Source organism: Trachinotus anak, unplaced genomic scaffold (assembly GCF_046630095.1).
Source record: "Trachinotus anak isolate AG129_WGS33_773 ecotype Australia unplaced genomic scaffold, CSIRO_AGI_Tana_v1 ptg000024l, whole genome shotgun sequence".
In the NCBI taxonomy this organism is placed as follows: Eukaryota; Metazoa; Chordata; class Actinopteri; order Carangiformes; family Carangidae; genus Trachinotus; species Trachinotus anak.
Genome location: NW_027273875.1, coordinates 9,856,641 through 9,869,721, shown reverse-complemented (window position 1 = coordinate 9,869,721; position 13,081 = coordinate 9,856,641).

The following is a 13,081-nucleotide window of genomic DNA, read 5'->3' as shown; positions in this document are numbered from 1 at the left end:
TCTGGGCTGACTGTAGCACCAAATATTCATTTAGTTTAATGTAAACCACCCACATTCTCAAAGGCTTGTGGGCCAGTAACAAAGTGTTTTGGATTAAATCTGCCACAAATTCTGTTCCAAACTCAACATGAGCTCTGTGTTAGCCAGGGAGAGCTTGCTTCCTACCTCTTGCTATCCTTAAAGGATACATTTAATGCTCTCCATTTACATCTCTGAACCTGATAAACATGACATTTAAGCAGTAATCTAATAAGAAGCCACTACAGGTCCAATTGGATTAACACAGTTTCTCCTTTCTCTCATTTCCATTAGAATGCTGAGCATTTACAATATCTCCTGCTCTCTGCAGTAACTAATAAAGGCTCTCAACCTCAGAGGTCATGGTGGCATTTTCTTTTGCTCACTTAGATAAACTGTTAGAACTCTATCTATCACAAACATCTACGTGTGGAAAAATTCATGGTGTTTTATCAAGACTTGACTTTTTTCTCTAATGCGAGTGAAAATGATCCAAAGAACAACAATAAGCATATCAATCACATGTCTGGACTAATCTTGAGTAGGCAGGCACACAAGAGCACATTCTGCATATGCTTGCAAACACAAATACCCATTTACTTCATCTTTTTGTGAGGCTGTTTTAGCTGCTGCTGCCAGAGGGACGTGGAATGTGTGAGCAAGGACAGAGCAAATAACATCTCGCCCAGTGCAATGCTGCAGGAGAGCAGTTTAGATGCTGTGGTTGTGGGACAGTTTGTGTAAGCACTGACACTCTTCGCAGCTCTCAACAAACCTGAAATTAATCATTGCATTTACACACTGTGGCACCTGAGTAGGGGTGGGTACAAGCCAACACCTCATGTCTTTCAAACAACTACAGTGGCACTGAGCCACGAGGTGCCGCACCACTCTGCTGAAAGACAAGTCATGCAATTACAGGGATAGACATTTCTGAGACTACCCAGGTAGCGGATCGGAATGGAAAGTAAACTCAAATGATCAGAGAATGGATTGGAAGAGGTGCAGTATATGTGGCACTTAATACCCTGAGTAATATGAGATGCGGTGAAGAAAAAGGGCCAGAGAAGGCTCTTCACAAAAGCAGGAGGTGAATGAAGACAGGGCAGACAGGGGCCGAATATGCATGTTTGGCCTGAAGTAGAGGAGGTTTAAACAAGGTACAAACAAGACAAAAGTCTCCAAAAAGGTAAATAAATAAATCTTATCCATATAATATGCTTAAGTGTCAAAAAACGTGATTCTCATTGCCTAAAAAAGGAGACAAAAACACAAATAGGTCTTAGTAGCAGTTTGTGTTCATTCATTAAGATTCACCGGCAAGTAAAATAGCATGACACATCCAGAACCATCTGTAAGAACAGAGGAAATCCCACAGCGAATGAAATGTTAAACAAGAGCTATGTGTAAAACACTGTAATGCCTGAGGACATTACAGGCTGTTGTTGGAGGATAGTCTTGGCTTATTATATTTTGTAATTAAATATTAAGTCTAATTAGCAGAATCTTTCTTGGTGAGTAATTTCGTAGCATCACAGTAACCCTTGGTTACCAGTTTTAATGTAGATCCAGTGGAGGAATCTTAACATTTATTGTAAAATAGAAGTGCAGGAGTAGCTCTCACTCATAAGTTATTCTGTTCGCCGTGCCACCATGGCTGGTGTGAAAAGGTTTCTAGTATTTGAGAAAGAAAGCTGTTTCAACATTTGAAGTGTTTCATTATGTTTAGCTAAAAAAGTCAGAGAAAGCTTGTTAGAGGGGTTTTTAAGGAATATTAGCTTTCCCTGCATTAGTCCTTCTAACAGTCCTTTAAGTGCAGAGTTCACAGCCCAATCATCTGACACTTAAAACTAATCACCTGCCTCATACAATGTGTCAACCTTTTACGGAGGCCTTTAGGTGATAGAATAATTGGTTGTGGTTCACTCTCTTGTGGGAGGGAACTGTTGTAAGTTCCTCTTTGTTTTATGTGTCTTCTTTTCTCTGAGGCTATTTAGGTTGAAATGACAGTGGAATCTCATGCAAAATGGAAGCACCTAGTGACATTTTGCAGTTGGTGAGTTAACTTAACTGAACAGTGAGGGCCAACTGTCACTTTAGCACATGCAAATAATTGATTGGCTCATTATCCTAATGACATATTGTCTCTGTGTAGGGCTTTACGTTGCTTGGTTTGCAGCAACCTATTATTTCACCGGGGGCTTTATTGCTGAATTAGTTTGCGAGTGCTTACCAATCTCATAACTAACACGCTGCACTGTTTAAACACTGCTGAGTTTCTTCATAATCCAATGAGTTTGAAAGTGCCTGTTAAAACATGAGTCCAATATTGAACATTAAACAGTGATTATTTTGCGCTATAACTGTCCAGGAGGCCTTGGATTTGACTGTTTCTGAACATTTCACCAACCTACAATCCAACATTTATTGACTGGCACTGTTTCTGAGCTGCTCTTTCCGCCAGGATCAATATAAGATACTAGCAAAGTGTATATTATCAGTTCATTCACAACCTTTCAGATGCTATTTGCATACTTATTGCAGTTCAGGTTTACCCTAAAGAGTATTGATGTTATTTCCATATTGTGTAAAACAAAATCATTGATATTTCACTGTTACACGTATTCCCACATTGCAGAGTCCCCTGTACAAAGTCTTTATTGGTCCATCACTCTCTCCACACACACACACACACACACACACACACACACCTACTGTACAGTAATTACCAGCCGAGTATGATCCTCACAAACAGCTGACCCTCTTCCCTGAAGTGACAGAATGTAACCTTTTGGAGGAACTGACCCATCTCCTTCGGGACAGTCATCGTAGACAGCAAATTCACAGTGACCAAGTCTTTTAAGAGGCGAGCTGAAAGGGCACCGGCTTGTCAAGGGGGTTGGGAGGTGGGAGGTGTGCGGTGGGGTGGGGTACGCACACAGCTCACGGATGTCAAACCCTTGGAGCTTTGCCTGTTCGCTGCTTGATAATTGGTCATCCATCTACTCTCCTGTGATCACCAGTTTACTTCCAGCTCCGTGGGTCGGTCATTTATTTCTGGTCTCATTGCTGCCTGTTTGTTTCCAGTTGTGTAGTCAGCTGTTTACTTCTGGTCTTATGATCAGAAATTTATTTCTGGTGCTGCAGTCAGAATTTTACGACTGCTTTCAAGGGCATTGCAGTGGATTTGCGGTGCTGCAGCCATATTCTGCCCTTTTTTTTTTTTTTTTTTATTAATTGGCTTTGGACTTACTTAATGCAGTGGAAACATCGCATTTTGGTCATAAATACTAAACGCAGTGTGAAAACAGTGTTTGTGCTATATACTCTAATGTGTAAATGAACATCTGTGTGTCATTTCATGCCAGAAAATGTGGATGTGTGTGTTGTCCCTTAAAAGAGTGAGGCCCTTCATGGAGCCGAGCGGCTGGGACTCTGAAATGTAAATAGAAAAGTAGAGTATATGGAGAAGTTTTGCTGCAGTGAGTGAGCAGTGGTTGTAAAATGAGGTTGAGTCCGACACCCTTGTGCAATTATTGAATCGAGCCATGGGAGCAGAGTGGGATCATGGCAGGATGAGTCAGCTCTGTAAGTGCAGAGAGAGAAGTAAATAGTTGCTTACATATTGATTGGAGATGGGGTTGATGTCTCTGGTGGAGCAGATATGAAATCTATATGGCAGCACCGGAGAAACTCCGTCAAGAACACAAACTGCTGGTTAATTGTTGATGACGGTATCTCCGAATTTCCAAATTTGAATACATTTGGGGTAAATGTTGCCCCTGCATGAGAAGAAAATACCAATCAGCTGGTACCTGGATATTACTCTTGTTTAGTGGGCAAGTTTATTAAAGAAACTGCTTTAAAATCACTGCAAGGAAAGATTTCAATATTTCATTTACAGATAATTATTGGTTTGGCTTAGAAGAATTCTAAAATGGTTTCAAGGGAGATGAGGATGACGTTCACTCACTTTAAAATCACTAACCAATTCTGTTAGGCTCGTTCAAATCTGTTTAGACTCAATTTTAGAGTGACTCCACACTTTGACGTTTTCGCTCTTTGATTGTTTGTTTTTAAGGGTTTTAATTCAAGGTCTGAGAAGACTGTAGGTGAAAAATTTCCATACTCACCTTGTTTCTATGTGCTAGGAAACCAAACCTGTCAATACTTTACCTTCACATGAGACAGTGCAGGTCAGGCTGCACTTATGGTCAGCTGGATATCACATAAATGTGACTATAATCAATATTTCTATAATAACAATAGATCAAATGGCCCGTGTTATGTCAAAGAGGTCACTTGTGATGATGAACCCACAGGGAATTAATACCAGACTGCAGTTCCCCTCAGCTCTATAAAGCTTTTTAGCACCTTTCATTGCTTTGCTTTTCTTGTCCACAACTTTACTCGTTTGTTTCACTCTCACCTCTCCCACAGTGTTGTTTGTCTTTTTGTACGGTGTTGTGAGTATTTGCGGCGCATGTGTTTTCAAATTGATGAAGACGTTTTCTGATATTTTATCTATTTGCATGTGTTTTCTTAAATTGCAGTGTGTTGAGCTCTCAGGGCCACCACAGAAATGGCTCTGAAAACCAACTGTACACAGTGTACATGGTACCAAATGGTAGAATAACAACATTAGCAACTAGCTAGTGAACATAATGGAGCATTTAACAGCTAAGAAGCTCCACACTTCCCTCAGGAGTTGGTGAAGACATTAAAAAACAGGGCTAAAATGAGGGTGAAAATTGGATTTATAATCATGAGGCGGCGAGAAAAATGACTCCAAATAAATGATAATCATGTTGCTCCATATCTGCTGCTGTATCTAAGCATCAGTAACCAAATTAACTAAAAAAGTATATGCCAATTTTGTCTTTACAAATTGTTTCGTCTTCCGTAAAGTGACATCAGTTACTGCAGGTGTAATGAGTTTATGTCAAGCCAGGTGCATGGCTTCAACTTTAAAGAACAGTGGCCCTCGTTTAGATTTTCCATTTAGATGGTAAATAATAATCTAAGAAAAAATGGTGTATGTCACTTTTACAGAATGGTTTTTATCATAATGGACACATTATCTCCCCTTTTGAAATATTTTTTGTCTGTTTGTTCCTGTTAGTATATATTTGTACAGTATATGTTATAAAGTAAAATAATGGTTGATTATTATGTCAAGTTATGAATTTCACACTTTGTGTCAAATGCAAAAGTAAGTGTAATATAAGGACTATTTACCAATCACAGTCCTCAGCAGGCTGACTAACTGCTAATCATTTAATTAAGAAAAAAGATTAAGAGGCCTGATACTGCATTAAACTACTGCATGATTCCTCCAACAGTATACAGGTGAGGTCTTTTATTTGCTATTATGACTTTCAACAAAACAGTGTGTGTGTGTGTGTGTGTGTGTGTGTGCAATAAGAAGAAAAAAAATATATTTTTCTTTATTTTTCAATAATATCCATATATTTGATAATATGATCATAATCATGGAGACAACATATTTAAGAGAAATTGGTTTTATAATTTTTTAGATTTTAAAAGGATTGTTACTATAGTGTAAAAACATTTTTGATGATTGAGTGAAAATACCAACTGCTTGGAGGATCTGTACAGGGATAGGTGAGGCGTTCATGTTGATTTCCAGACGTCTGTGTTGTACCTTCCACACCTGAAGCTAACGAAACAGCACAAAATGACAGCCATTGTGCTGAGACGTCCGGCAGCAGTGGACAGCACGATATTCACTGCCAAACTGCCTGATTTGTATTGAGGCTTCCCTTTAGTGTGCTCCCCCTCATATTTTGTTACCACTAATGTCATGCGCAGCCATGAACATTACCAAGGGAGCGCAGGCTGGAAAATACCTGTTTGCGCCCAATGAGACTGTCACTTTACAAGGTCATTGAGCTTGATCTGCTCTGGTACAAAATCAGGCCCCCCTTGTATCATGCAAATTAAATTGACAGGAAATTCATTTGCTAATGAAACTGACAAAAGAACTAATCACTTGTTATCTAAAATGTTGCCCATAGTGATTCAAAATACACAGCCTATCTCTCACTTTCTCTGCTTCTTTTCAGCTATAATGAAGTCTCTCATTCAGTTGAGTGATCTCACTTTCAAAACCGTTTTTTTTTTTTCAAACGCACCTAATTAGACTTCACAACCTCTCACTGTCGATCTTATCTAATTAAAGGTCTCTCATTCTTCCCCTCACCTCGTGTGTCTAGTACTCGTCAAATAAAGGTCTCACTCCCTCCTTTTTCTTTCTGCTCCCAACTAAATAAACTCACTTCCCCCTTCTTTTCCTCTGCATTCATCTCTATAGTGAATTAGAAAATCTGTAACTGAATATCGCCATCTCCCTCCCTAAGCTTTCAGCACTCTATCTGCTCCTTCAACGCACCTCTCACCTCAGTTCACAGCCAATAGAGTTTCCTTGCTTGTTTACTTCCTTCCTGCTACTCTGAAGGTCTTTTTGGAGTTTTGCCTATTTCTTCAGATGTTTAAGATCCCAACATCTCGTCTGTTTCCTGCTTCACGGCTCTGCTTGCCTCTCAGGAGGCCTCTCTTTTGTTGGCCAACACATATGGGACGCAAATCTGTTTGGTGAGGGAAACTCAAACATCGCACCTTATCTTCTCCATAGTTTTCTTTGCCCCCAGTGTGTAGTGTGAACAATTGGTAATGTATTTTTCTTTCAGCATTACATAACCTGAAATTACCTGAAATTCTGTCACTATAAATATGTCTTAAGGGGGACTGGTATTGGAGTTATTTATACATAAAGCTTCTCATAAATGTCACCTCACTAAAGTTTGCGCTAGATTTAGGTTTGCATGCCCTTAGAGTATTAAGAAATATATACATTTTCATTTTTCATATGCTTCATTTTTCATGAACTATATAATAATAGAAAAACCTTTCTGCAAAGTCTTTCTCTAATATACAACTACAGGATGAAAGCTAATAATTCTGCTTTCATATATCTTACCTTTGGCTTTATTGCAAATTGGACTAACGGGGGTGCTGTGGCTCAGGTGGTGGAGCAGGCAGTTCGATCCTTCCTCATCAAACCAAGGTTTGCGTCAGGAGGAGCATCCAGCATAGAAACCTATGAACTATCAAATCAACTATAGGGATGGTGTTCCGCTGTGGTGACCCTTAATGGGAGCAGCTGAAACCAACAACAACCAATAGGGCTAAGAGAGGATAGTCTTTCTTCAGGTGAGAAAATATATCTATCAAACGCTGACGTGGAGAAATTGCCATTAGGCCTATACGTGGGTGACATCCTCAGAGAGTTGCTGCTACTGTAACTGCAACACCATTGTTGAACAACTGAAGTTAAAGCTTTTGTGTGCATGTTGTACAAAGTTCCCACTATCCCTAAGCTCCACCAGATGGCCAATCATTTGTAAGCTGTCAAACTTTAAAAGTGTTCTCTCGCTCTGCTGTCATTCAGCTGTTATTTCAGTCACCATCAACATTCTGTGAACCCACCTCTACCCCTTCACCACCTCAACCATCGACGCCTGACCATCCCCAATAAAACCATCCAATCAGAAGTTTCCATTTCATCAAGATGTTCCCATGCTCACGCTCCATTCCTCATCACCTCTGGGCTCTGGGGGAGGTTTCTGCTAATTGGAAGAACCTTAAACCTATGAACTGCTTTCCATGTTGATCCACTACCTGCTGGGGTCTGAGCGCCAAAGTCTAATCCCTCTGTTCACAATGAATTCCATTTTACTTAAAATTTCTCATACTCTTTTGATCCTCTCATTAGTCTCTCCTGATGGAAACAATATTGGGTTCATATATGAGATTTGACTTCCTTCCTTTTTTTTTTTCTTATAAAGGAACAAAGATTATTTGCATTAAAGAAGTCATATTGCATGAACACCTCTGATCAAGCCTCAGATCCAATATAAATGTGTCACCATTGCTTTTCCTGTCAGTTGTTTATTTGGGAGATGACACTGATCCCTTGAGGTTTGTACTTCATGTTGTGCAGATGTAGAGGGCATGGTAGGGGGTAGGGGAGTCAGGATGTAATGTTAGGCTGCGGCGCCTGCTCACATCCTCTAGCCTCACTGTTTATCTCCTGCTGTGCACCAAGCACCTCTGGGAAGTGATGTCGTTTATGTGGCTGCCAAGTAAAAAATTTAACTTTACTTTTCCTCCCACAGGATTTATTAAAGATTGAAAATAGCTTTATTTTGTGCTGCCTAATGAGACTGACTTAAGTTCCTGCTTGCCATGTATTTGTGCAGCTGGTTTCAGAAAGGATAGCTTGCTGTCAGGGAACTTTTGTAAAAAAAACAGTTGGAGTCTTTATGGTATGTCTGAAGACCAATTCACAAGGAAGTGATTTTGAAATACAGCTCTGAAAGTTGAACAGTTGGGGGACACCACTTGCCAAACACTGAATGGCAGCAGCTAATCAGTTTTGTGAAAATCAGGACTCAGATTACAAATATCTCTGGAAATGCAGACCAGAAATTTGAAGTTGTGTGTGCTTGGCAACAGCGCAGCCAGTGATGATAACTCATTACACAGTATTTATGGGAATCTCAAAACAGTGATGAAATGTGAGTTTAGTTAAAGAGATTTCAGCACAATACCTGGTGTTGTTTACTGGGATTACAGCTTGTTGTTTGGATTCACTTGTCTCCTTATCCAGCCTGAAAGTTTATGAAATGAGCAAAATGCCTTTAAATGCAAACACATGCTGTGCACACACAAAATAAGACAAAGATGTTTTCCCACACTTAGAAGATAATGTAGAGAAGAAACTGGTTTTAAAGATAATACAGTATTTGAGAGTTTAGGCTTGATCTATAGGCAATAGGGATTGTATTTTATTATTCTATATTTATTATGGTATAGGGTGATTTTAAAAGTGGCATCTTTATTTTATTTTAATGTAGTTTCTCACACAACTCTTAATTGGCAGCGATTCCAGTATTTCTGGATGTATTTCAGCTCTCTGTATTATAATAAACATGCCAGAACTCATTAGAGCTCTTTAGAAACAACCCTGGTGTTTCACACACTAACACTTCTGTATGTACAGTATACTACAGTATGTAGACCTTTTTTTTAATTATTCCAAAAAAACATCCGATAGCAAGAAAAAAAAAAAACATTTATGGTGCTTTTGCACTGCATCTCTAAGGGATCACTTACAAATCAAACATTTAATGTTTGTCTTTTGTCTTTTAATGTTGCTTTCCAAGTTAGGGAATACATTTTTTCTATTTATTCATAGGTTATTTTTCCTATTCCTTCTTATTATTTTCCATTTTAAATCCTTTCATGAACAGAAAAATTGAATGCGACCTACTGCAGGTAATTTATCTGCAAAGATCACACTTGTGCATGATCTTATCTCAGACCCGTGCTTCCACTGATTCTACAGTTGTCAGAGCATAAATCAGATGCAAGCCACATGACACACTGCAAGGGGAAACATTTTTTATCAAATGCAAAGTTTGTCACTTCTTGGATACGTGATAATTAATGTAGTTATTAATATTATTAGATTATTATCAAGAGCAACAGCAATTTATGACGATGTCACAATGGTGAGAATGAATATTGCACTTCTTAAATCTTTCATCAGCTGAAATATTATTGTACTGCATTATGTGTGATGGAGAGTTAGAGAATGAGTGCACAGATGCACATCCTGACATCCAATTCTTCTTAGATCCCCTAATTAGTGATTTAGAAAGTTCACAACTGATGAACAAAGTAGTGAATTGAAAAGCTGAATTTTAAGAGTCAGTTTGGTAACTGCCACTATAACATACTTCACTTTCTTAATGAGATGTTCTTTCACATTTGACCAAACCTGTATCCACCCCCCCACACCCCACCCCCTCACCTCCCCCCACCCCCACCCCCACCCCTTTGCTTTTACGAGATGGGGGCCAATTTTGCCCTCTCAGGCCATCACAGTAACAGTCAAGAAGATTTGACAAGCATGGCAGGTTTCTCCTTCTCAGTCTAGAAATGGAGGACAGGAAGGCTGCAACTTCTGAAGCCAATTACTTAAGTTTTGCCTGTTTTCCTTCATTCTCCTCTCACGAGGAAGGATTGAATGAAAGCATCCTACAGTCCTCTTATCATGTGGTATGGCATGTTTTTAAGTGCCAAGTCATCTTCACATCACTTATTCTCTTTATTTTGCTGCACATTCTAATCTTCCCTCTTAAAAAAAGGAACTCATAAGGTCCTTTTGCAGAATAGCAAGTTTCTGTGCTGCTGAAGTGTGCCAACGGGGAACATTTACTCAGAGACTCTTTGCAGTGTTTAAATAAGACTTTAGATGCTGGTGACAAATCAAATGCATGTCTGTGGGAGTGTGAGAGGACAGCAATACAGCCAATCATGCAAAGCTGTGCTGCCTCTCTGCCAAGATGAGATTCACATCGGGAGTGAATAGCTGCTTTCTGAAAAAGCAGGACTGAATAGTACAAAAATATCCAGTAAAATGTTAAAGAACACATATTCATGCCAAATAACTGTGGTCAATGTAAAACTGAGGAAAGAAATAAGAAAGAAATGTTCCATTTGTCTGGAAAACGACACCTACTCCTGCTGCACCCACTGCTTCATTTAACACAGTGTTAAAAAAAAGAAAAAAGTATTGCACAAAGCGTACATTTCTAGGTGTAATGACTTGCACCATAGATGATACATTTTACTAATATATTTGAGTAAAGCTGATGTAATACACTGCACAGCAGAGCAACGCAGTTGTGAGTTTGTGTGCGGAATATTTTCATTTATCTATTTGAAATCTTTACTTGTAGTTTGAAGTAGAAACAAGGTGTTTGCAGCTTCAAAAATGAAATCTTCTACTGTAAGATCTGTGTTTTTGTCAGAGGGCTAAAGTTAAAATGGCCCATTTCCCATTCTTGTCTGTTGGCATGTTGTTTGAGTAGCCAGAGGGGATGCACTGAAAGAACGGAGGAGGCAGAGCAGGTTGCATATCATCTGTCTGTGTCTTCCAGCATTGTAACAAATAGTCTCTCATGGTTCTGTGAGAGTAGTTAAGAAAATTATAGCTGTGCCTCAAACAAATTACTTATGTCAAAATGCTCCCAGGATAAAAGTGCGTTCAGAAATATTGTTTAGATGGGCACAAAGATGATCATAAGCACAGAAAATTGATTCTTTCGAAGCATTTTGTTGATTGTGTTGGTCAAGTGGCCAAGTGGAAAACAAACAGAGAAATTGTGGTTTATAAAATATATTTCATAATGCATGTATACAGTGTGAGCGTGGATAGTTGTTTGTCTCTGTATGTCATCCCTGTGATAGACTGGCGACCTGTACCCTGCCCTCGCCCAATGTCAGCTGGGATTGGCTCCAGCCCCCCTGCAACCCGGTCCAGATAAATGGTATAGAAAATGGATGGATGGATGGATGGATGGATGTATACATTTTAATACTACTTATTCATTATAAAGTGTGTATACTGTGATGAGACATGTTGAGTATCTTGTTTCAGATGGTCTGTTATGGCTGTTTACTGTCACAAATTTGGTCATCACAAGAAAATGAACTTGAATCTTGCATCCTGCCATTATAGATAGTACTACTGCATGTTTACATAGTACTTCTACCGTCAGTGAGAGGGAGAGAGAGGGAGAGAGATAAAAATAGAGATATAGATATATTTACAAAAGGAGGTAGCAACATGTCTCAAAGGGACTTACTTCACTGAAAAAAAAATACAATACAGAAAAAAAATGAATAGCACATACAAGAGAAAATAAACAGAACAAAATCACAACCTAGACCCCATGTCAAGTGTGCTGCAACACTTGGGGTCTTCTGATTTTCCTTTTGCCATTCATTTTCTATACTAAAGTGTCTTCACAGCATACACTCTAATTATAAGTAGCAGATGGGCTCTTTATGTCTTGAGACAAGCCAGTTGACATGTGTCAGACATAATAGCCTGCAGAAAATGTTTTAGTCCATAACAGTCACACTTGACAAATGCTTGATGACCAGCTACACATACGAACATTCTCACTTGGACCAACAAAGTCCACCCTTTATTATGTCCACCATTACATTTATATATAACATATCTTATAGTTAAGAGTTTTGTGGTTCTCTCTTTCAGTTTTTGTTTTATGCTCACCTAATTTGGTAACCAAAATACATAAGCAGAACATAAGCCAGAATCATTTCATAGACTATTGGGCGGCTGCTAACAAATGAATGTGCAAAAGACATGCAAATGACAGACAACCCACAGGGTGTGAAGCACAACAGAAATAATAGTTTAGCAGTGACATAAGCTATCCACACATTTGTAGGCTCGACGCAATGTTATGGTGAAAAAAAAACATTGTGTTGATGTGTCTTCAGGTCTTCAGACCACATGCAAAATTCAGCCATTATACAACAGGGCACAGGTGCAGCGCTTCATGAGATGCATGTGACATATTCAACTCCCATATATATATATATATATATATATATATGTGTGTGTGTGTGTGTGTGTGTATGTGTGTGTATATACAGAACCGCTTCTCACACTGTGTTTACACGCCATTAATATTCACCACTGTAGGGCAGAAACGCATCCACAACATACTTTTTGCTAAGCAAAGATATTTCTACAAAAATGATGACATTTTCAAAATCTGTAAAATTCTTCAGTCAGTAGTCATTGTGTAGAGGCAATGACAGTGAGACACTCACCCCCCAATCCTATATATTAACTGGTATGTGAAGAGGTACAGTAAAATAACAAGAAAATAACAGTTCGATAACTGTGTTTGTGTTAACAGTGGAAATTTCACAGCACACAAAGGTGTTATTTCATTTAAATCAATACTATATTCTGACCACGACCTGCCTTGGATGCTATAATTATATTCCCACATTCAATAAGGGGGAATAACAAGTCTTTGAACAGCACTTGAGACCATGATGTCATATGTCATGTGTTAAAGTTTGATTACCATCAATTCTGATTTTGCCCCCCTTTATCCTACAGTATGGTTCTCTTTATTAGTTACCAGAA